Source organism: Dryobates pubescens, chromosome 7 (assembly GCF_014839835.1).
Source record: "Dryobates pubescens isolate bDryPub1 chromosome 7, bDryPub1.pri, whole genome shotgun sequence".
Taxonomy (NCBI): Eukaryota; Metazoa; Chordata; class Aves; order Piciformes; family Picidae; genus Dryobates; species Dryobates pubescens.
In genome coordinates, this window is record NC_071618.1 from 1,275,530 (window position 1) to 1,301,522 (window position 25,993).

Below are 25,993 nucleotides of genomic sequence, written 5' to 3' on the forward strand. Positions count from 1 at the left end.
CCTCGAGCGGGAGACCTTTGTGTCCTGGGAGGAGCAGCAGCCACGCGGTGCAGCCACGCGGCCAGCGCCACTTCCTGTCTCCGTCTTACGGCACATCCGTGCCACGTTTCTGGACTGTAAACATTATTAAGGGGAGACCTCACGAAGTTCTCAGCTTGTAAGCCAAGCCTTTATAGAGTTTTCAGTTAGGGTAGCGTTTGGATTGCTGCGGGTGGAGGGTTGCCCGTCACCGACCAACCCCTCCCCCGCCGCTTTCTGAATCCGTTTCAGTTCTAAGTTCTGTGAATCATTTGATGTAAGTGCCCATACACAAACATCCTGTATAGTTTCACTAACCGGATATCGATACCTCTGAAGGGTGACTGTCAATACCCCGTTACAGAGTTGGTATATATATATATAAAATAACATATATTTCCATTGATATATCTGCCGCTCATTTCTGAGGGCATATTCACAACAATATGTTAAAAAAAATCAAATTTAAAAAACAGTATAGAAAGCAGTCTTACAATGTCTATGAACACTGCAAAGAGGTGAAGGCAGGAGATGAGAAAGGTGAACAGAGTTGAACTCCACAGTACCAGTCATTTATAAATAGTAATAGTGATAATGATAATAATAACAGTTATAATACATCCTCACCGGAGCTTTCAACCCACATCTTTTGTTCTACACACTTCTTTACCTGCTGTAAATGATGAGGTTACCTATATATGCCATCTTGATATCGACAACTGCAAGATCTAAGACCAATCCTGCAAAAACGTGAAGGGCTCAGGCTAGTGTTTTTGCATGTCAGCAGTGCAGTGCTGTCAGCAGAGCTACTATCCTTCTTAAAAGTTATGTTTGCATGCAAGCATTTATATTATCAAGCCTGACAGCAGAATAAATATATACTTTTCTGAAATAGTTGACCATGCATATTAAAAATACCCCAGTCATAAAGACCTGAGTGTGAAACGTCCTATTAAGTTATCCAGCTTATTCCCCAGGCAATGGAAGATCGTTCCCTATAGCAGGGTGCATTTTCTAGTCAGTTGTCCAATTTGATTTTAAATGACTTGAATGCAGCTTTTGCTTTTACCCTTGGGAAACTTCTCTGCAAACTAACCCAAATTCCACTGTCAGAAGTTTCTCCCTACATTCAACCCGAAGTTGCCCTTTTAAAATTTATTGTTGTTACTTATTATTCCATCTTATTACTAATAGTTACTATGATGAATTATCCTCCTCCCTTTCTGCTTTCACATAGTTTCAGACTGTTTTCCTGCCCTACTTCAGTCATCTTCCAGACAAGGCCTTGCACATTTACTACTTCTGATCTTTCTTCATAAGTCATTATCTCCAGGGATATGGGATCATTTTTATGGCTCTTTTCTGAACCCATTCCAATTTATCTATATCTCTCTGATAACAGAATGCCCCAAACTGAGTGCAGCATTATAGATGAGTTCTCACACTGAGCCCTACAATGAAGGGCTATTACCTTCCTGCTCCTTGATGCGTTGCTTCTGTAAACACACACCAGAGCTGTGATGGAATATATAGTCCATTAACACTCCTACATCTCTTTCAACACTGCTTTCTCCACAATTCCTCCACTGATAGCTACATTTTAGATTATTTGCTTCCAGAGAGATTAGCTTGCTTTTTTCCTTCATACCAGATTTCATTTTCTTCTTTACTGCCCATGCTTCTAGCTCCTTTTATTTTTCTGCCCTCAGAGGTGTCTGCAGCAACTTCTAATTTAGTATCAAGTACTAACTTAATTAAATGGTTATTCACTTCCTTTTCCAGATCATTAATGAGATTGTTAAATAAACCCCACGTGAAACAAACCAGTACCCTAATAACCATCTCTTTCCAACTCCATGTGCCAGTGTTTATCATTACCCTTGTTTATGCTCCATCAGTCCAATATTGTGCCTAATGCAATGTGATCTTGGAGATGCATTTTGTGAGAAATAATATCTAATAAATAATTACAGTTCTGCTATGTTGCACCTAATGAATTGCCTTTACCTGCTAATGGTGCATTTCATTCTGGAAAACTCGTACCTGATGCCTGACACAAGCCACGTAGCACAGGCAATTTCTGGGGCTTTGAAAAGAGGCCAGGCCATCAGAGATGTAGCTTCAACTTCACAATTCCCTACAGCTGCACACTTCCTAGCCTTATTCCCACTTCCCCTGACATATGCTAACCTTCCCCCACTGGATCACCTGTCTTGCACAAGCCAGTACTCCCATCACATCACCTTTACTTAAGATTGCCCCCGTTCCCCTTGCCTTTTGCTAGGAAGCAGCACAGCTGCCCATGACTTTATTGCTTCAGAGTTTCTGGTTGCCTGGGGAATTGTGCTGCTGTTGGAGAGCTTTCTGCACCCTTTAAGGCACAGCAGGGCTAGACAATGCAGAAAACCTTACCTGTGATCTCACCTTACTAATTAATGCAAGTAAAATAAAAATGAGAGGGAAGAGCTGACATCCATTTATATTTTTAACCTTTATTCCTGTCCTTGTAACCATCGAGCAGTAGAGAGGCAGGAGTAAAAAAGCTCATGCTCCAGCAGGATGGCTCTGTGATGTGTTTGCAGAAGTGCCTGCTCACTCTTGGGAGGCAAGAGGTCTGTCATCATGCATGGGCATTAAACATACCAATTACAATGTGTGCCTTTAAAGACTGCCCTCTGCTCTTTTTGTTGTTACGAATGATGTCTCTTTGTCTAGCAGGTACCTAAGGTAAATGCAACATTTTCAGACAACCATTTGTATAAGAGCATTAAGGCACAGAGGTGCCTGAAACAGAAAAGGCTTGTAAGCTTGTTAAAATTTTCCCTCCCAAAGAGGGAAAATTGATGTTTTGGGCAGTGCTTTGAGACAACACAGTTTTCTACTCACACAGGTTGTCCAGTAAACTCTAGATACAAATTGCTCACTAACAGATTATAGTCAGTTGCTTGCTAATAAAATAGTGAGAGCTGTATGAAGGCCTTTGTGAGTAGATTTTCTCATTTAGATTCATTTTTTTCTTTTTCTTTCCTCTTAATGGAATATGAAAAGTAACTTCCTTTTCTAACAGTGTAGCTTAGGGACTGCCTTTGACAGTGTCTGACTGATGGATTTCCAGTTCTCTCTACAACTGCATTGTGACTGTTGCCTGTAAAGTTCTCCAACATCACAAAACATCTGCACATTTATGCCCTGCCCCTAGTGACTGTGGTTTTAATGTTTAAACCAGTGTTCTTGTTTGTCATTGAGTGAAGTATTTGGAATTTCTCTATGGGGGATGAGGGAGAAAGAAACCCCACAGTAATATTTCTTTCCTGTTGTGACATGAAATGTTTTTCTAGGCTGCTGAAGAAAAATTGTTACTACAGGCATAGATATAAAATATAACTGTTGGACTCTTCACAAACATCTGGAAATCTGTTTTCTGGTCTAATGGTAGCCAATATACTACAAAAAAATTCACATTAACATATTTTCCCATTTATACTGATACTGTTGAAGTCTTCTGTCCCCTTATGCCTTTTCAGTTTCTAAACATAGTATATTCCTGCAAGGATCCTCATTATGTTACAGTGACCAAGGTGAAAAGTTACATGTTTCTTCATGCACTCTTATTTTAAAAAAATAAAATAAAATCACAATTATTTTAAATTGGCAACTTCCATTTTGGACTGTTTTTTTCTAAAGTATGTGAACAAGACCATGCAGTCAAAATAAAAGACCAATTTGCATCCTAATGACTGTGACATATAACATTCATGCATATTTTGCTACTGGCTTATGCCCCAGAATTAATTACTGCATCACAGAAATGATATTGTTATTTTAGGCAATTAAACAACAATGTGAGTAAGAACCACTTTTCCTTAAAGCATTTGATAAGAACATGCACTCTCTGACTTCAGAGAAAGAGAAAATACCTTGTAAAGTTGCCAGAAGTTCAGTAATAAGATCACTTAATAACCAACCCACCATCTGATGTTTCTGAGCAGACACCTCCCATCATCATGGGACTTGGGCACCTAGTCTCTCTTGGGCAAGTCTCCAATGACTTGTTTTGCTGCACTTCCTAGTAGGCAAGTCACCTTTCTCTTAAAAGCTGTTAGTTACCTTGTAGCCTCAGTTTTTCTCAAATGTGTAGGTTCAGAAACACGTTGATTTGGGCAGATTAATACTTTTTCCTGCTCAAACCAATCTATGATCCAAGCTGAAAGGCACAGCCATCTCAATCTCTGGAGAAGCCTGGAAGGTTAGTTGTAGCGGGACCAGCTATTAGCTCTATCAGACTGCATAGCCATGACCTGCCTCTGAACAGCATAAAGGTGGCTTAAATACTTGTGCAGGAAGGTACAGGCCTCTGCTACTCAGTCAGTGGAGAAAGATCTCCAAATCAGACTGCTACCATTTGCCCTCAGGAGACCTCTTGAGGTTAATCATGCTGGATCTGGGTCCTGTTCTATGCTTCACACTAAGTCGCTGCTTACAGCTTCACTACTTTCCGTGATAATAAATCATGGTGTTCAGCATAGGCCATAAGAAGGTCCTGGGCAGCTAAACATATGCTGCATTGCAGGAATTCAGTCTCAGTGTTTCAAAGGCAGACAGCATGGATGTCTGCTCAAGGTACAAGTAAAATAAATGGAGTTCTTTACCAAATTGTGATTATTTGGTAACAGTATTAATTGCATTCCAGAGAGAAAAATTCCTCCTATGCTGAAATATTTGTAATCCAAATTCTTCACTGCATTACAATTTGAAGACACTTCATACATATTTTACACAGGTATGAATGGTTATCAACAATGCAAAGCAAAAGGAACATCAGGCCTTCAAGGAAAGATTGTGCCAAGAAAATATGAGTGAGCCTCTGGAATACTGTTTCAGCCACAGTGAAGGTTATACAAAGGCTCATACATCATATTTTGGAGTCCAGTCAGCTTATGTAACTTCCCTTTGCAAGAATTGTATCCAGAGCTCAGTAAGGCTATCGGACGCTATTTCCTGTATCTGTTTCCGTGTCTGGAGAAGGGGCAGTATTTGGCTAGTGTGATCAGCATAGCTACCATGATCTGATTTTTTTTTCTCTTTAAAATTTCACCCTGTGGTACCATCCACCAAGCACTCTGAAACTACCAAGTGGCTCCAACTCCCCACAGGACCGAGGAATGCAACAGATAGTCCAAAGAGTTGGCTAGCATAAACAAATGACACTGTTAGGGAATACATTGTGAACACTGATAGGTAAGCATGGAAAAGGTGATCTGAATTTTTAGGTGTTACAAATATTCAAGAAAATCCTAAGAAAGACTATATGAATTCTTGCAGTATTTTGAAATACCCAGAAAATCCATCAATGTCTGGAAGATCAAGGCCAATCGTGGGAAAATAATATTCTGAAACAGACACCATTCCTTTGCCTTGTATAAACTGTCACAGCTCCATTGACTTCAATTAGACTACACTGACTTAAATCAAACAGTAAATTGGACCAAGACTCTGAAATCATATTTCAAACTCAGCGATGAAAACATATTCCAAGGTTTAAAGGAACTCTGTTGGCAGAGTCTCTATTTTTATTCCAGATTAAAGTATTTGAAACACTACTTCCTTCTTCCCTTGAAGCCAACCTAAAACCTAGCAAAGGTCTTTTACAGACAGCTCCTTATCCCTTTGTTGTGGGAAGCAAATTCCACATGATGCTTCCTCAAAACACAAACTGAAAACATCGTGCTGAGATCTGTATAATTATCTCTGCTGCCTGGCACTGAAGATATTGCACATCTCCCATGCAACAGTAGGGAATTCCTGTGTTGATAATTGTGAATGAATCACAGAGGCAATATAAATGCCCACTCCTTGCTGCTGCTCCTGTGTATTTTTCAAACTGTGTTTCAGTGAAGACATCTGAAACATGATTATGACAGGGGTCTGTCTGGACCTGCAAATCAGGCCATCTCAATGTAACAGAACATATGGAGATATTTTCTGAGGGAACTGTAGAATGCCAAGAAATAGCACTATAAGGATAGCCTACAGAATTAAAGTGAACATCATCTATCCATTTCAGGCCAAACTCATGCTGAGAAAAGGGAGATGATACCACAAATTTTAGAATATGCACCTGCTTGAGGACATGGAGATACTATTATGGTTTAAATTATGAAGGCTGATTTTGTACTTATAACATACAAACAGGACCATAAGGAGCCTCTGCTCTAGTTTTTAACTCTGCCATGTTCAGTCTGAGTGATCAAATCAGCTGACATTTTCAGGGCTCCAGTCACCATCTTAATCATACACAGGGATTACCAAACTTGCCTACCTTTAGTGTGTTAGTTCTTCACCACTCTTTAAAAAGGACTTGGGTATCCTTGTTCTGAACACAGTACCAGAGAAACACAGATTTATTTTGTACCTCTGCTAACCAAGAGCATGAAATTGATTGAGTTCCTTACAGTTACCAATTGTCAAAACCTATTGTTCATAACAAAAAATGCAGCTAGCCAAGGTTGGCTGTTTGGGTCTGAATGCAGGGGGAAAAAAAAAAGAAAGGCTGGGCAACTTCCCTTTCTCCAGGTAAACGATCTCCCAGGAGTCTGTTAATATCCTTAGGAAACAGAGATATGTTTTCATACCTCATTCCTATAATGGATGAAGCATGAAATAGTAGGTCATGATGAGTGAGGGTCCTGGAGGTTGCTTGGCCTGTCACAATATATAATGCTTCTGTGGAAGCACTGAGTTACTGTAGCCACACACACTTTGCACAGCATAACTAATAAAGCATGGCTGCCAAGAACAGAATTCTAGACTCCACTTATATTTTAACACTGTCCTTGGGAGCTGCTTAAATTGTTTGTGCTGACAAGACTACAAGTATCATACTATAATGTAAACCTAAGATAACTCAGGTTTCTTCAGAGAGTCAGGTGTGTCCTGTGTGATTGCAGGTGTTGCCAGAATAATCACACACACACGAAAAAGGCTGTTTGAAAGAATAAGCTATGAAGTTTGTGCACACACACATTAAAAAAAATCAAGAAAATTCAGTCTGGCAAGGAGGTATCTACTTAAGGTCTGGTTGATACTGGAAGCAGCAGAACCACAGCTCCTACCTTAAAGGAATATGGGAGGACCACTGAAAACTCCCATTGGCTAAAATCCCCCTCCTAAAACAAAAAGGTAGGTAACAATTAATAATGACATCTCTGTATAAATAGCTCTATGAAGAGAAGTGTGGGGCAGAGTATCTGAGATGAAAGAGTCCAACAGACTGGAGCAGCATTAGTGTGGGGATGAAGTGATTAGTCAGTGGGTTGACAGCTGTGCTAGGAGCCTGGTGTCAGATTCTGGTGTATGCTTTCCACCACTGCCAAGTGTTTGCTTGTCACTCCAGATAAATGGAGCATCAGCAGTGTTTTATTTGACCTGCTCACAAGAAAAATAAAGCAACTCTGACTTTCTCACTGTGCTTGTCATTGACCTTGCATGAGCTGAGTATGAGCAGAGAGATTCTCTGGTCTAGAAAAGTTAACCCTTTAGTAGAAGAGCAGCGTATGAATATTTTTTTCTTACCTTGGTACTATAATTAGTCTCTTAACAGCTCAAAGTAAGGTGACTTGAAGGAAAAAAAGGGACAGGCATAGCCCATGTGCCCTGCACTGGCCTTGTAACATGTCACTGGACCAATGGCCTGGAGAATGATGAACAGCTTTGAGAATAGTCTGTGAACAGCCACTGTCCTGCCTCCAGTGTGAAATCAGGAAACCATTTCTACAGAGACTTTTGCAGGAGGGGAGAGTGGAGAGCAGAAATAAATTCTAAGTGGACGAATTGGAGAGCGTTGCTTTTGATTTTCCCCCTAAGACCCAGGACAATAGGTTTTGTGTATCTTCCTTCATATGTATCCTCTAAGATTGATTTTCTCTCTTTTCCTCATCAGTTTGATCATGTTTGGAACCTTCTATTCATGTTAAGAACCAGATAACAGACCCCTCTGTTCTCTGGTTGAGACCAGCTTCTGCTGCTGGGTGGAAAATCAGACCAGTCTTTGAATTACACACTTGTAGCAGTTTGGGCCAGGGGCCCCCTGCCCCACTGTGGCCACATGAGATACACCTCCGGTGTCCCGAAGGGTCCAGCCCAGTGGGTGGACACAGGAGGCTGCATATTTCATCCCATAATGTCCTGCACTCTACAAAAGCCACCTGTGGGGTCTTGCACTTCCTCTTTCTTCCCTTGCCGCTCCCTGGTAATGGGAGGAGCTGTCTCGTGGCCTTTTGGGCCTGGCCAGGCTCAAAGCTGGTGGGAAGGGCAATCTTGGATCTGGCCAGCTGAGATTAGCCTAGCAGTGGAGGGGGAGGAGGGGGAAGAAGGAGCCCTGGGGGTTTTGGGTGTACCCTCAGGTGGGGATGGGATGGGATGGGATCTCTTTTGTCACTGTGCTTGTGGTTCTCTGTAAAACATTCACTGCTTTTCCATGTAAACTTTCCACCACTTTTGCAATCCCTTTGAGTTTCATCTTTGCCCGGGGGGGGGGGGCGGGGAGTTGGCCTCAACCCATCAGAACACCTGAAAGGGAAGGTGGGACACACACGTCTTTTGACCTTTAATGACCGTGATATGTGGAGGTTCCCCTTCTTGGTGGCTAAGAGTGACAACCATACTCCAGAAGAAGCATTACTCAAAGGACTCTCTTGGGAAACATACCCTTTTGTTTTCTCCTCTAGGAATCCAGCTCTCATGCAAGATCCAAAGGCCCGTGGAATGGGTAAGAAAACTAGACAGACTTTGCAAGAATGAAAAAGGACTCCTCTGAGCTCTTGTAGATAAATGGTACTAGTGGTTGAGACTGTGCTCAGGCACAGGTTTTCCATATCTAATAATACTGAAGCTTTGGGTGTCTTTTTGGCACTTGTGGTATCCTTGTAACAAGCAAGTGCATTCTTCTGGACGCTTACTTTCAAGTCTTCCCTCTTTTCCACCCATCTCTCATCCCTTCCTTACTTTGAGGAAGTTCCTTTCCTGGCAGCCTCAGGACTTGCTGCATACACATGTCAATGATCTCCAGAGAACGTGAGTTCATTTGTGCAGGGGAGATCAGATTACTTAAATTCACTGAAGAAGGTAAATATCACTAGAGATGATCTCTGTTCCACTTCCCATTACATGAATTGAAAGCACCCCTGCATTTATTTGGTTTGCCTGATAAGTCAGATACAGAATAGGAACTCAGGGATCAGTGGTCAGAAGGTCTCATTTGAGTGGGATAATATGCAAGTATGGGGCTCCCCACAAGTTCTTTTGGTCAAGAGGAAGCACTCAAGATGCTGAATTTTAACATCTGAACAACTTCTGGACTGATGGCCCTTCAAGAGAGAGAAAGACCTTCACAGATACTCCTTTCTCACAAAACCTTGATGTCACATGTGACAGCAGGAGGAGAGATCTTTGTGCTTTAGCAAAATGAAAAATTATGTGGTGGTGAGAGAAAGTTCAGTTCTCCCCCCCAAAGAAACCACAGCTAACTCAGTCAGAGAAGCAGAAATGGGTAAGTTATTTTTACAAGCAGGATGAAGTGCAGATGAATATATACACCATATACAGTATTTACCATATATACAAAAATATACAGCAAAGAATGTAACACAGAAAACTTTTCCCTCCTCCAGCCAGGAGGGTCCCCCCAACTGTACCCCCTTCTTCCCCTACCTCCCTTTCTTCCCAAAAAGGGGTTAGAGAGAGAAAGGTAATTATTAAGGAGGAAATTCTGTCAGCTCAAAGCATATGCAAGAATTAGTTTCTTATCTGGTTAGTTGAAGGTCAGCACCCGCCAGCACAGACAGAACACAGCTGTTGTTCAGAGAGATTGAAACAGACTGAACTGACTGAAATTCAAACTGAACTAAAGCTAAAAATTTAAAGTTGCATTCTGCCAATCTACCAATGAAATTCATTTAGAATATCTTTGTTTTCATTATTACACCAAAACATTCAGCCAGAGTGTTCCAGTAGCTGTCCCTTTCTTAAAGGCACAGCCTAAAACTGTCACAAGATGTTACACCTGAAACCACTGAGAACAGGGATAAAGGCTCTAATTTAGTGGAGAGTGCATGGAAATACAGAGGGCAAAAAGTGACAAGAACTAAGGACTGGTTAAGGTCAGCTGGATGGCCACCTGAAGACCTCAGCTGAGTTGATGTTCTGACTTTGTGAACAGTGAAGTCAAGTGACCCATATAGGCAGGACTCCACCTATGGTGCAGAGCTTAAAAAGACTTAAAAAGCATGTGGCTGGTATGTATCAAGGGGGAAGTGGAGCTTCTCAGTCAGATCTTGATACAGCTGGCTAATGACATAGAGGAGGGTGGGTTTACAGACATTCGGTTTTTCTGCCTTTTTTAACTTGCAAAGGGACCTAACTACTGCCTAACTTCGTTACTTAAAGATGCCTTCTGGATATTTCTACCTCTCTGAAAGATTAGAGGAAATTTAGGATCCTAAGGATCACACAAACAGTATGCCTGGCATGCCCAACACCATGCACATTGTGATCTGTATGGGAAACAAGGTAGGTTTATTGCAGATTCATCTTCATAAGCTCCCTTTCAAGGTTCACTCACCTCTCTCCTATTGCCCTAATAACTGGGGGTGGTATGCAATATGAAGATCAATATCCACTCCAAACTCAGTACTCCACTGTTTCATCAGAGGACTATTAAAAGCTGATCCTTTGCGAGATTCAATAATATCAGTACCACCTGTCTCAGGAATAGATCCTCCACTAACATTTTGAAGGTGATTCCAGCAGCCTGGTCATTGGTGGGATAGGCTTCAACCCACAAGGAGAGATGTTTCAAAGATAAAGGTCATTAAGCACTGGAACAGATCATTGTTCATGATATGGAACATCAGTCTCATTATTTTCAGAAACTAGGTTAGATAAAGGACCAATGCAAAATGTTCTGTACAGTGGCATTAATCCACCACTCTCTAGAAATGAGAGTACTTCTCTCCAAGAAAACAGTAATTCTTTTGCTTGTGAGCAACAGCTTCATCAAGCCACTGAAGGCAAGCACCGCAGTGCAGACTAGCAAAATCCCCATCTGCACTGGCCTGCCATGCCACTATTTCAGAATTACTGCTAACATAACTCATCTTGCAGCTGGCCACCTAAACAGACAGCCTTTGGCATTTTTCAAACCTCATTTTAGCACAGCAGTCTTTTGCCTCAGTCAGCAGGGCCCTGTGTATGGTTGTGTCTTGCAAGACCTCTGCCTAAGCTCTGAGGGCCCAAATACAGATGAACTTGTGCAGATAAAATTACTAACTACTATAATGGCTGTCCAAATGGGTGCAATAAATTTCAGTGTGAGACAAACTCTCTCAGGTTTTACTGACTCTTAATGTTGCTGCTGCCAGCTTTAGCGTTACTCTTTGACTCAAGCCATATTCTGTTGTCTCCCAAAGGTCTTTTCGGCCTGTCAGCTCTAATCAATATGCTGCCTCGAGAAGAAGCTTGTTTTAAGTAGGTTTGCTCACCATAAAGAACCATATAAAGAAAATTTGACTTCTTGTCAGCATATATCACTCTCTATGCAGAGCAGCATTTAGATGGTCTGTTAGTTAGATCCAAGTGCTTTCTTTTATATGTTGCACGAGGTGAGGAGAAAGTTCTTCACAGAGAGAGTTGTTAGCCATTGGAATGTGCTGCCCAGGGACGGTGGTGGAGTCACCATCCCTGGAGGTGTTCAAGAGGGGATTGGACGTGGCACTTGAACCATGGTTTAGTAGTCATGAGGTCTTGGGTGACAGGTTGGACTTGATGATCTTTGAGGTCTTTTCCAACCTTATGGATTCTGTGATTCTAGGAAATGACAAATGCCTGGAAAAAATGCATAGCTCTACAGAGGGCATTAGGCAGACACAGGAATGGCAAACAGAACAGCTTATAAAGCCTAGAATTGTAGCAAAGAGCATGTTGAAAGCTAATTAGTTTGAGATTATTTGAGGACTTATAAAAACTTCTTCCCTATTATTGACATACTAGCTCAAAATACAGGACTCTGAAAACCAGTTTTCAGCTGTTGAATATTTGTCTGTGGTGCAGCCTTAGGTTTTCAAGGGTCTTAGCCACTGGGAAAAATACTTCTCCCATTCTGACCAGGCTCAGATTCTTGAGCCCTTTTTCTGGCTTAGTAGCATTACACTATATAGCTTGGATTGGGAGTACCCAGAAGTACTAAAGAGCTGAAGTTAAGTCTGCCTAGTGAGAATATCAGGATTGGATCCACTATCAGCCAGCAACACAGTGATGAATGATTTTAAAATAAATAGCAGCCCATACTAGTAACCTTGGAATCACTGAATAACAGAACACTTTAGATTAGAAGGAACCTTTAAAGTAATCTAGTCCAACCTCCATGAAGTGATCAGGGACATCTTTAACTAGATCAGGTTGGTCAGAGCCCTGTCTGTTCCTTTGCTGTGAGAAAACATTGCTGTGCCTTCCTCTGATGTAATGTGGCCTGTTCAAAACAATGAATAAATATGATAAACACAAATATATACATCTGTGTTAAGAAAGAGCTATTCAATTAGCCCTTTAAATTCAAGAGAAAAATCAAATGTGAATTTCATCCTTTTGTTAAGTGTCATTCATGGAAAGCAAACCTGAGGTTTGTTCATGCCCACATAGGTGATGAGGGGAGGCATAAATAAATTATGAAGTAAATAAAATTTTATTTACTTTATTAATCTAGAATGTGGTACCAACATGTCTGGACTCAGTGGCTCCCCAACTGCACTCTCCTGCAGGATGTTATCAGTCCTTTATTTCTGCGAAATGTGCTACCAACTGGTATTAGAAGCACTAGGAATATGTGACATTTCAGTAAAAAAACCCTGGTCTTACAACATGCTGTGTCCTGATGTAGTTAAACTCACATCTTCCAATATTCCTTTCAATCCATATCTCGTGTGCTTTGCTGATCATTAACTGCCATGCATCTTTTTGGGTTTCTTACGAATTTACATTATCACTAAGGCATGCCTAGATGCCTTTGCCTGTTCCTCAATATATCTTTTTGTTCTCCGTGCCTCTCTCAGGGAAGCAGAAAGCAAATGCACACATGATAGTGAGGAGAGGGCATGGAAATGGGAAGAAATATTGCTCATTTGTGTTGCTTCTCCTTCTCACTGCTGCAGCAAGCTGTTGCTGCCTTCTTTCTCTGCTCTTAAGCTAATAGTCCCTTTCTGGCAATCTGGTCTTACTGTAGTAACTCAAACACCCCTCTGCCTGTCTAAGGTCCTGCTTAGTCTAGGTTGTGCTGCATGAAGTGGTGGATCTCCTCACAGCATCCATTTACATTCAGCAATGTGATCCAGCAGGAAGAGTGTTAAAGGTGTAGGAGTCTACAAGTGTTGGTGCTTAGGAGCTCAGGGTCCAGCTGTGAGCATATATAGTTATTTATTTCTTTAAAGGTGTATCAGATCACCTGCCTGCAGCTGGGAAACAGCTGGGGGAAAGCGGAAGATTCTACACAGGAGCTTTTCAGAGGAGACAGATAGATTTCCAGGAAAAGTATGGTTTTCTGTAGTCAGTGCAGCAAAGGAGTAGCTGTTTTGGAATTTTTATACCACCCTGACATGGCTCTAAACCCTGCTAGACAATACTCAGCTTGGGAAGAAAGATCAAGTGTTGGGTCTTTGCCATTAGGTTAGGGAAAGAGCTAGATGACTTTGTTGATAACTATCTTGAAGACCCTATCAGCCCTTCCAACAGTTTTACTAATCACCAAAGTCATTAAAAATAGCCAATTCCTCTGGGGCAAGGTTAAAACAAAACCTCAGAAGAATGAGTCAGGGCAGGCATCTCCCATTGCAATCCCTTAGCATTCTGTGCAGGGAACTGAAAGGGAATACTTAGGGGTGAAACTCCCAAGCAATATAACCAAATGCCTTCTCAGGGAAGGCACTTTAATATGGACCTAGACTGCAATAAGGGAAGCCATTGATGGGCTTTGTGTACAGCTCAGAGGCACTGAGTTGCCTCCAAGTCTTGCATGTCACATTCAGAAATCAGCAAGATGGTTTTCCCCTTTGCTGTTGTGCTTGGACATTCCTCTTTCCCCTTTTTTTTCCCTTTTCTTTCCACTTTCCTTTCCCTTTTAGCCTTACCTTTCTCCTTCTCCTTACATTACCTTGCCTTTTCAAAAAAATGGACACAGGTAACATGTACTTGCCTGTATGTCACCTTCCAGTGCCTGTACTACATCTCAAGCAGTCTTCAGCTGCCTTTGCCATATGAAACTAACAGGCCCCCAAAAGACATCTTACATATCTTAGGGCTTCTTGGATGACTTTAGATCATGTGTTAAGGTAAGTGAATCCCCTCTTAACTTTGTCATCTCACATCTGTGGGACATAAGGCAGGAAAGAAAGAGGATGGAGGAGAATTGTAGGCAGTGGGAAGGAAAGGAAGCTGACAGAGCCAGTTTTCCTGTGCCTTCTGGGGCTGGTAACTGAAACTCATAAAACTCTTCTGCCCAGCGATGTGCCTCCCTGCAACACCAGACATCATTTTTGCATTTCTGTGGCCTGGGCTTTCGAAGGCTCCAGCAAGACTCCATCCAAGCAAAGGGGATCAACTGCCTGGGAAGCAGCTTTGTTGATGTGGCCCTGAGGGTCCTGATGGACACCAATTTTGACATGAGCTAGCAATGCTCCCTCACTGCAAAAGCAGCCAACAGTACCTGAGGCTGCAATGGGCTGAGTGTTGCCACCATGTGGAGGGAAGTTCTCTCTCCTTTTTGCTCAGTCAGTGTGAAAGACATCTGAAGAAGTGGATCCAGGTCTGGGCTGAGTGACTATGAAGATAGTTATGGGATTAGAAGATCTTTCACCTGAGGAGAGGTTGAGATGACTGGGAGGGATAAATGCCTGATAGGAGGAAGCAAAGAAGGGAAAGGAAAGCTCTTAGTGGTGCTCAGTGACAGGACAAGATGTCAAGAGTGCAAATTGAAATATGGGAAGGTTTTTGGGTTTGGCTCTGAGAATGGTCACACAATGGAACACTTTGCCCAGTCTTCCATCCTGGAAGATATTCGAGGTCCACAGCCCTAAGCAATTGCTTCAGGAGACTCTGCTCTGAGCAGATGTTGAACTGGATGATCACCAGAGATGCCTTCCAGCCTCAGCCATTCTGTGACCCTGTGGGACTAGCTTAGATACCAGAAAATACGGTGCTCTCTGAGAACACAAAGCTCAGTGGGGTATGAAGCCCACCCAAGAAGCTGAATAACTACACGGGTATGGCTCCATTTGGCTGTGAGTGTCCCCCTGTTATGTGTTTAAAGCTCACTCAGATGGCTACATAAGCCATTGTCCAAACTTGACGGAAGTGTAACCTTGGCGTTGGATACTGACGCTACATTTGAAACCATGTGCCAGCTACATAACACGTTGGCAGCTTTACCCGCTACTCTGTCATTTGAAGGCTACTTTGTGAGACTAAAATGGACTCTGGGAGTGTCATTGCATTCATTGTCTGCATTGTTGCATTTTACAGCAGGTGAAAGGTGCAGTAGCATCAGCCACAGGATGGAAAACTTCCTTCTCCTTCAAACATTTCTGAATCTGTTTCTGAATGTGCTCAGCAGTGTATGAGGCAGCCTATCAGGTCATGCTTTATTTATTTAACTGTACTTTACAGCACCTCTGTCCTTCTATAAAACTTTGCAATGAGGAGCCTGCTTTACATATTTTTGAGGGTATATCTCAAGTGCAGGTGTCGCTTATCACTGCCCAGAGCAGCTGATGAGAGTGCATCAGGAGCTGCAAAATCCTTCCTTTCTGAAATCAAGAGCAGAAAAGATCATGAAATAATGGACTAATGTGGCCATTCTACCTATGCTGCTCATAAATTACATTTTGAACCTGGCAATTGCAGGGTAATTAGGAGGAGAGTAGCTTTCCTGTAGGAACATACATTTCGTATTCTGCCTGCCTGACACACTCTGGTTTAATTTTCCCTTTGTTCACTCAGCTTAGAGAATGGCAATTACCAGAGGTGACAGCCTAGTGGCAATTTCTGAATCATGAAGAGACTTAGCACAGAAATGAGGGGGAAAAAAAAAAGAAGAAGACAGATATCGCTAGTAATTAAAATCATTTTGAATTAGAAGGACTATTTCAATAATTGCTTTCATACTATAATCGTCACCACATAACTTATCCTTATGAATAACTAATATAGTGAAATAACACTTCTGTGGAGAGTGACCTTAAAAAGACAGCTTTCCTAAACATGTAACCTCATCAGTGAGAGATAAATAATCTTTTGGCAGACATTTCAGATGCTGCAGCTCTGATCACCAACAGCAGTGTGATTTTTAAGCCCTCTTTCCCACTTTGGCCCTCTCAGACAGGCAGAGGAAATAGAGCAGGAATTCCCATCTTAAATGGCCAGAAGAGGGTTTCACATTATTAAAATAGATTATTTCCTTCATCTAAGAGCCTCTGAGGAGTATAAATTACAAACATCAAAGCAAGTAAAAAGTTTTAGAGCAGACTGCCAAGGAGACTGGTGGGGTTTCCTTGGTAGATTTCCATTTTTAAGGAGTCTCAGTAGTTTACTTTTTCTCAAAACAATTCCATATGTCTGTGGATTATTTATGGTTGTTTCCATTTTTGTTGTCAAGTGTTTTAAAGAAACAACACTGCAATTATTTAACATGGGGAAATAAAGTTAGACAGCGCCTGGAGTAACAAATTACTGGGATAATCTCATGGGCTAAAACTTTGCAGACTCGTTCTGTGCTCTCCAGGGTGAGACAGCCTCAGTCTAGATACAAAGAAAAGCAGTATAGCCAACTGGCTATATAGTCCGTATAAGTCTGATACTGTACAAATCCAGCACCTAATTATTCATGTGGCTATCACTGATTTTATGGGATGAAACACCATGGCCAGCATGGCACAGGAATAAATGTTGTGAGATACACTGGCCCAGATTCGAAGTAGACCTGAGAAAACATTAATGACTACTGGAAGTCATCTGACAAAAAGCACAAAGTCCAGCTGTGGTCTTAGATTCAAAGTCACCAGAGCAAGCTGTGAACAGATTCCCTATCAGCTTCCTGATTTGGGTAAAGAAGCAACTATTATTAGAAAATGCTTGTAGAGACTATGCTGATGAGGTTACTAGCTAGCCTCAAGGAGGTGGCTCCTGCTGAGTATGGGTTTTAAGTGCCTTCCCTGCAGGCGAAGGTTGCTATTAGTCACTGGGACACAGACCATGCAGGAGGCTGGTGTGTTACACTTCAGCTGGTAGTTTCCACCTGCAAGGCCATGAGTATATTCAGCAGTAGTCTACAAACTAATTACCAGGTTGTATTGACCACATCCAGAAAACCAGGATCCATCTATGTGGTGAAGTACGCAGGAAAAAGGATGGGGGTATGAGAAACATTGCCAGTTTTAACCTCTGCCATTACACTGGCCTAAGCTTCTGCTGTGTTGTGCTGGCAGCCAGCCACCATGTGAAATAAAGATCCGTAGGCTGAAAACACAAGTTCAGACATTTTATTTTCCTTTAAGGGAAGGATTTCTCTTTATTTCACATAGATTTCCACCACCCAAAAAACAACCCACCCAACCCACCACAAAACAAACAAACAAACAAAACCCACACAAAAAAAAAAAAAGAAAAGAAGAAAAAGAAGAAAGGGGAAAAGGTCCAAGTTACTTGCTTCCAAACCTAGCACAGCAGCACATGCCAGATTCTTAAATCTGTCATTTACTGCTGGTGAGTTAATTCCAAAAGTAATTCACAGCTGTTACCTGGTAATTCCTCAAAGAGTGTTGCGTCAATAATTGAAAGCTGCAACAGCATATGATTTTCAGTGACCTCCAACTCTGATTTGAGTTTGATGGTCAGGAGAGGGTAAGAGCTGAAGACCAATCATAAATGATAATCATGTGACACGAGAAGGAAATGCTAAGCTGTGTGTTGCTAACAAGTTCTCTCTGATGAGTGTACTTCCCTGGGCTAAACTGTAACAGCACCAGTCCTCTGTGCGCTACTGGCAAGGCCTGAAGAAAATACTTTGTCTTAATATTTTGCTCTGACTTGAATGTTTGTGAGGAGGCTGGTCAAAACGTGAGCTGGCATCTCTTCAGTTCTTCCTGGTGCAAAACAAAATGGATGCAGTTCCGTTTCATGCCAAGCTTATAACTTAAAGTTCATCACCTTCTGCATTAAATGTGTTTGTTTTGTAATTCAAAGCTCTGATTCATTGCCTCGAGTGTTGATTGTGACCTTGATTTGATGACTGTGTCCCCACTGTTAATTACTTTGTTGTGGTTCTACTAATATGGTGATGTGCTTTACTTTCGTTTGCTTATTTTCAGTATACAGGGCTGATTTATTCAGTCCAGTTGTAACATGAGTTACAACTAAAGATCTACGTAACTTGAATATTTCCCAGCCATGTGGCCCTGCCACCAAATAAATAACTCTACCCCCTCAAGATGGTATCAAGATTAAAACAAAGCTATTAAAATGCTGTCTTAGCTAACAGTTACACTGAAAACCCATAAACCTCAAGGTTGCAATGATACCTTTAACAAGCTCTTTAATGGGTGCAAGACAAACCTAAAGCAGTTGCCTGCTAACTAGAGAAACATGTGTTGCTAGTTTTGGAATTGCAGTTGCCATGTGAGCTGGGTGTCACTTCTGGGGGGAGAAAAAAAAATAAAAGAAGAAAAAAAGACAATAAAATTGCTACTTTTGGGGTAATTATTTTTTTTTGCTGCAGGTGCAGAAAGTGCATTTGAACACCCTAAATGTTCACACAAGTTAAGCTTTGACTCAGTCAAACTGCAGCCTGTCACAACCTGAAAACAGTCTAATAAAATTCATTCTTTCAGGCATTATATGAGTTTAATAAAAAGTAGCATAGAATTTCTTAACAGAAGCTCAACTTTTCTCCTTCCAGATTTCACCTCTCCTCTGTGATCTCCCTTTTCACACTGGCCAGAGTACCCACATTTCACCACTTCTTCCTCCTTGCACCTCTTGGAGTCACTGGAGAAGGGACTAGTGAGTCCATGCAGTCACTGGTCGTAAAGGACCTGAACTCCAAAGCAGCCAAGGAGCATGCTGTGACACTGCAGTATGTCTTCTCTACATGGGACAGTGGGAATTCATTAGCCATACATTCTCTCATTTAACCAAAGAAGGCATTCATAGAGTTTGCTGTAATGTATTCAAAAGCTGATGTGGTAAATTACTGACATATGAACAATTCAAACCAGATTCCCAGTTTACTGCTTCTCCATAGCTGCACCAGACTTTCAGCCATAAAAACAACCTAGTAATTTGAGTAGGACAACTCTGTGATAATAACCTGGTTCTGAGCAACATGGGAGACCTCACAGAAGCAGAAGAGGACAGCAATGTACAATAACCAATGCTGAAAATTTTCTGTCCTGGCTCTTATAATACTAATAAATGGTTAATGCTAAATTTTGACCAGAGAAGAATAAAATACATTTCTTAGGAAATAATGTGGTGTTGGCTCAGATTAGCTAACTACATCAAATGCTAAGGCGCTCATCTGGTTTAATAGTGCCCTTTGTCTGCACGCATGGGGAGAATACAAAGCTCCAGGAGAGGGATAGATACGTTTGCAACACAACACAGAAGTTCCTGGATTATCAGGTGTCAGCCTGGCACTGTGAACCATCATTAAATACCATATAACTAATTAGGAAAACGCAATACTCAGAAAATTTAGTGCCAACTGACATGTTGGAAGTTCAGCTCTCCCCTGTACACAGTATCTCTTCCCCCGTGTTCTGGGAGGTGTTTGCATGGGAGTGTTTTGCACCAAAATGTTTCAAACTGGAAAAATGAGTGGTCTGGTTATTAGGTTCAGAAGACTGGGAATCTGCCAGGCTTTTACAATACTGTTCATTTTCTGAGTCAGCTCTTCTAGCTATTTTCTTTTTTCAATGAGTGGAGGACAAGCTCTATCTTACTAAGTGAATACAATAGAGTGAGAAGATGGAAATTGCCAGGAAGCCTGGGAAAGACCGACACTCAGCCAAGATTTCACTCCATGTTTTCAAGTTGACCTCACAGGCTCTTGACACAAGAGCTCTGAGTACATTAAAGAAAGGCCACAGCCTCATTTGGTCCTGTGAACATTGGCAATATGTTATGGGGACAATATACAAGCTTGAAAAGGAAAAACCACAGCAATGTCCCCATGCCCTGGAGGTTTTGTCTGGTGAAATGCTGTTTAACCAGAGCACTGTGAGTTTTTAAATGGCCATATAAGATTTATAGTAGGTCATGACCAGATCCCTTTTCAGGGCAAAGTTTGAAAAGTCCATTTATCTCAAAATTTAAAAAAAGAGTCTGGTAATTCTCCAAGGTTTTTACTCTTCCTTCAGGCAACTATTCTTGCCTGGCCAGAGTTCTTAAACCCTCCCCAGGAGCCCTTTCAATGTGGGAAATATTGTCCTAGTGTCTGCCATCAAAAGACTAGTACTGAAGATACAAATATTTACAAACCCACTCTAACTCCTCATGGTTAGTATCAAGCTTATTAAGTTTTAGGAAAAGGGGCATCATGACCTTAAAAGAATTGGCTTCAGGAAATCAGTATTGGAAGGCATTATTAGCAAGGAAGAGTGATGGTTATAGCAGGGGACTGAATCGAGAAGATTCAAGGTGCAGACAGCAATCTCCTCATGTCCAGATGATGGCATGGCTGCCCTACTGTGGGGCCAGCAGCCAAGGGGCAGCCCTGGCTGGGTGGGTGGCAGTACTGCTGCCCAGCTGGGATACATCCCACCCCTCCAATGATGGGAGCCATGTCTGACTTTCAGCAGTGGGTGGTGCTTGCAGGTAGCCTCTTGCAGGTAGCCTCTTGCAGGCTTCACTCATGACACTGGAAACAGTGAGGCATGTCTCCTGTATGTGGCTCTGAGATCAGGAGCAGCTGGAGGAGACTGGGGTCTGGGAGAGGACTTTAGGCACTCCAGTGGGGTCAGGGTGGTTTGCAGGAATGGGGAAAGGGAAGATTGGGCAAGTAAGACAGAAAGGCTCCAAGAGGTGCACAAAGAGAGCCAGTGACAGAGGCTCTGGGACTGGGTCCCCCTGAGAAGAGCCAAAATTGTGGAGATCAGGGAGTTGGGGAAGATGTTTGTGACAGAAGCTCTGTGTCTGATTTTCCTCTTATCTCTCAAAAGAGGCTGTAGGACAGAAGAAAAGGAAGACGGAAACGGCAAACAAAGCCCTGTAGGGCTGCTGGGAGCCAGGCTTTAGTTGCCCCCTTGCCAGCACCTGCACTGTCAGCAGCTATTGCCCGCTAGGATATGAAACAACACAGACCTCCCTGGGTATGCCAGGGCCAGAGCACATCCTTGCAAAAACATATTAAAGCATCTCAAAAGATCATTACAAAACAAGAAATTAATTTGGCAGGTCTCTATGGATCTTCTGTAATGATTTGTACCTGTTGTGTAAATCAGGATCATGGGACTCTTTAAATCTGCTCCATTGTTTTTTGGTGGTTTTTTTGTTGTTGTTTGTTTGTTTGTTTTATTTGGAAAACTACTCATTTGGAACAGTTGTGCTTGAATGTGCCAGTACGTAGTGAGAGTTATTTGTGAATCATTTGTCTGCCACACTTCCATAGAGAAGGTCCTATTCTCTTACGTGTGAATGTGTGTGAGAGGCAGTCCTTCAGTGTGAAGACAAGTTTTGCATCTGAGTCAAGAATAGAAAAGACCTTAAAAGTCTTGATAGCAATCTAATACAGAAGACACATTGGCGTGCAAGGTAAATTTCATTAGGTATAAAATGCCTCCCTTTAAAATAAATAATTTTATTATTTGCTAAAATGCCAGAAGATTGCAGAATATATTAAAGATAACATATGTCCATTTTACTCCATGGGAAAATACCTAATTTAAGGAATTATTTATGTCTGCCTTTCAAAATGATACAATTTTTCAGGTTATAAAAATGTAATGTCTGAACTTAGACTCTTTACACTTAGTTTGAAGTCAGATCTAATTTTACATATAAGATAAATTTTACATATAAGATAAAAACAAAGGAAAGCACACATCCATAATACGATCCGGTCCCTCTCTCACTGCTGAAAGGGCAGCCTACATAAAGAGAATTCTTGAAAGAGGGAAAGTCTTTCATTGTGAGGGGGATTTTGATATTTCATGTCATTTAAGTTTGAAGCACAATTCTTCAATTCTAAATCTTTCCCTGAAACAGAACCCAAAAAGAATCATAGAATGGTAGGGGTTTGAAGGGACCACTGAAGATCACAGTGTCCAACCCTCCTGCCAAAGCAGGACCACCTAGGGCAGGTCACACAGGAACACATCCAGATGGGTCTTGAATGTCTCGAGTAAAGGAAGCTCTGCAATCTCTCTGGGCAGCCTGTGCTTCATCATCCTTATAGTAAAGAAGTTTTTCCTCATGTTGAGGTGGAATTTCCTGTGTTCTAGTTTGTATCCACTGCCTGGTGTCCTATCACAGCACAACACTGAAAAAAGTCTAGACCCTTCTTGACATCCACCCTTCAGATGTTTATAAACATTAGTAAGTTCTCCTCTCAATCTTCTCTTTTTAAGACTAAACAGCCCAGGTCATAATGATGAAAAATCATAGAATCATAGAATTGTTTTGTTGGAAGAGGCCTTTTAGATCATTATGTCCAACTGTACTATAAAATATAAATGAAGCAGTAAGTGTTAATTCTGATAATCTGTGAAGAAAATGTCACCAGATAGACCTCCTGGAAATGCAAAAAATCCTACAAGTTTGGAAAATGAGCCAATTGAGTTTCTGGGGCAATGGTTTACATCAAAAAAGCACCAATGGTTCAGAAGCCTGAGTTCCTTCCCTTCAGCCCTACTCATCAGGTTGTGAATAAGAGTGTCAGGGCAGCTGGTAGATGGTCAGGCTGAGCTGAAGTAGAACTATAACCAAATCCTGATGTCTGAACCACTTGTGAATGGTGCTCCTTTAAAATAATTCACCTGCACAACCTTTGAAAGTGCAAATAGTTAGTGGTGTGATTTTTAAAAGCTGGAAGTATTTCCCAAGTGCTGAGGTCAAATCCTCAGTGGGTAGAAGCTAGGATAACACTACTGAAATCAGTGAAGCTGTTTAATTTTTGCACCAGTGAAAATCTGGTCACTGAAGGTTAAAGTAGACTTCAAAGTTTACATCAGTGTAACGTAAGAATCATTGCTAGTGTGCACCTATCACAGCCACTGATGAACCACAGTAAGAATTACTGTGGGGTTCAAAATGTTAAAAACAAATATATCATTTAAGCTTTCATTTCATGTAGAAAAAAAAAAAATCCCAGTCAAACTAAATGAGAAACTTTCAATTTTTCTATTTGTTCTTCACATCTACCATGAAAAAATGCTCCCCACAGCCACAAACAAATTGGGCAAACCAACAGGTTTGCTTGCAAAGCCAGTTTGTCAGCTTTGGCTGAAATGTGCATAAACACATCTCCTGATGTCTGTGCATAACACTTTTCACACACAGGGAAAAATTATTCCTCTTTAACCAGCTCAAGCTAAGTGTAACATTCCTCACACCCAAAACTCACAAGAATTTTAATTTGGCTTCTGGGTATTTCAGGAACATAGGGTCAAGTCGCTACTTGGGAAGCTCTGCAGGGCATAGGTATTTGACAAACGTGGCCTTGCTTCACTGTGTGGATTTCAAGGCACTGGACAGAATCTTTTTCAGTCTCTAGGATCTGCAAAACTCATGTGAGCTTGTGGAAGAGTATCCATCCTCTTCTGATAAGGGAGGAAAAGGAAAGCATTGCCAAAGGAATAAGAGTCCTGGGGGAAACAAAAATAGGTTTTTCGAATCTGATCCTTTTCTCAGGAAGTTCCATATGGGAGTCTTTCCCAAGGCTTTCTTAGCCAAGGACTCTTCTAGGGGTAATACCAAGCACACCCAGATTCTTTCAGCTATGATATTTTTCAAGGCAAAGCATTTGTATGCAGTTTGGTTGATCACACCAAGCTGCAGGACCGCACTGGACTGCTGCTGTACCTTCACACCAGCACATGTGAAATAGCTAAGTGGGAAGCTGCTCTTTCATCCTAAGAGCTTTGTCAGATTTCACAAATGTTCCATTTTTTTTCCTAGGGAAAAAACCCAGGCTGTTAGAAGATCACACCTTTTCTTTCACTGAAATGCAAGAAACCTAGAACAGTGTGAACCCTTTCCCAGTGGCAGAATAAAGCCAATTCTTCTCCAAGAAGACAGGAAAGGATAAAAGTTTTCCTGCAACTTACATCAAAATTGAGGCACAAAAGATGTCTGGGTGGGACTGCTTGGGAGAACAAAGTATCTCAGATCGTGAAAATGCCTTCTCCTTGCAGGAGCATTTCAGGCCAAAGCCTCATGCTAATCCCCGTGGGGAACTCACAGGGCATCTTTTTCTTTGTACATACTGGTTGGTTTGTTGGTTTGTTTGTTTTCTTTTTCTTTCTTTTTTTTTTTTCTTTTTCCCCTGGCAAACAAATTGGACATCCTCCTGCTTCTGTGTTGCATCCTCCTTATCCCTCAAAGAGCAGGGGACACCTTTTCAAGAAGGCTGGAAAATCCAACTGGAATGAGCACGTCATCTATGGAGCTGATGACAGAAACCCCTGTTGTACCTGGCTGATTACTGAGCAATTAAAGCTTCAAGGGGGCAACTCCCACCAGCAGCATGGACTACTGCCTCACTGACAGGGAACTGAAATTTCTTCTTTGCATTGCTGTACCTGCTCTAGAGAATCCCTCAGCTACACCTAGGATACAATTTTTGCTCTGTGTCCAGGAGCAAAGTATACTGACAAAGAGAAAGGCAGGAAAGAATGTTGGGAGACCTGCCTGGATGTGCAAGGAACTCCTAGACACACTGTTGAACAAAAAGAAACTGTGCAAGGAGTGGAAGAAAGGATAGCTAGATTGGGAAAGAAGGATGATCCAGGGAACTGTAGGCCAGTCAGTCTCACCTCTGTGCCTGGCAAGATCATGGAGCAGATCCTCCTGGAGGGACTGCTGGGGCAGAAGAATAACAAAGAGGTGATTTGGTACAATCAACACAGCTTCACCAAGGGCAAATCTTGCCGGACAAACCTGGTGGCCCTGTATGACAAGGCCACAATATTCAATAGACAAGGGGAGAGCAGCCAACATTATTTATCTGGACCTCAGTAAAGCTTTTGACACTGTCCCGTATGACATCCTGGTCTCCAAGGTGGTGCAGTATGGGTTTGATGAATGGTTCATTCAGTGGATAAAAACTGGCTTGTTGGCTGCACCCAAAAGGTGGCTGTCAATGGGTCCACATCCAAGTGGAGGCCAGTGACAAGTGGAGTCCCTCAGGGATCAGTACTGGGATCAGTCTTGTTTAACATCTTTGTTGGCAACATGGACAGCGGCATTGAGTGCAGCCTCAGCAGGTTTGCTGACAACACCAAGCTGTGTGGTGCAGCAGACACGCTGGAGGGAAGGGATGAATTCCAGAGGGACCTGGACAGGCTGCAAAGATGGGCCCATGAAAACCTCATGAGGTTCAACAAGACCAAGTGCAGCATCCTGCATCTGGGTTGGGGTAATCCCAAGCACAATTTAGGCTGGTCAGTGACTGGCTTGAGAGCAGCCCTGAAGACTCTGGGGACTTGAGGGTGCTGGTGGATGAGAAGCTCAGTATGCACATTTGCTCATATTGTGTGCACACTGGCTGCAAGTGACAACCAGATCCTGGGCTGCATCAAGAGAAAGGTGGCCAGCAGGTTAGAGAGGTGATTCTCCCCCTCTACTCCACTCCGGTGAGACCCCACCTGGAGTACTGTGTCTAGTTCTGGAATCCCTGTTACAGGAAAGATATGGACATGCTGGAATGTGTCCAGAGAAG

The 25,993-nt window shown here is 42.0% G+C and overlaps 1 protein-coding gene across 1 annotated transcript in view; it reads right to left on the minus strand.

The window, feature by feature from the left end:
• The window catches only part of AFF3 (ALF transcription elongation factor 3), a 371,256-nt gene that overhangs the window by 57,291 nt on the left and 287,972 nt on the right, over window positions 1-25,993 (minus strand). The gene's annotated exons all lie outside the window — the stretch shown is intronic.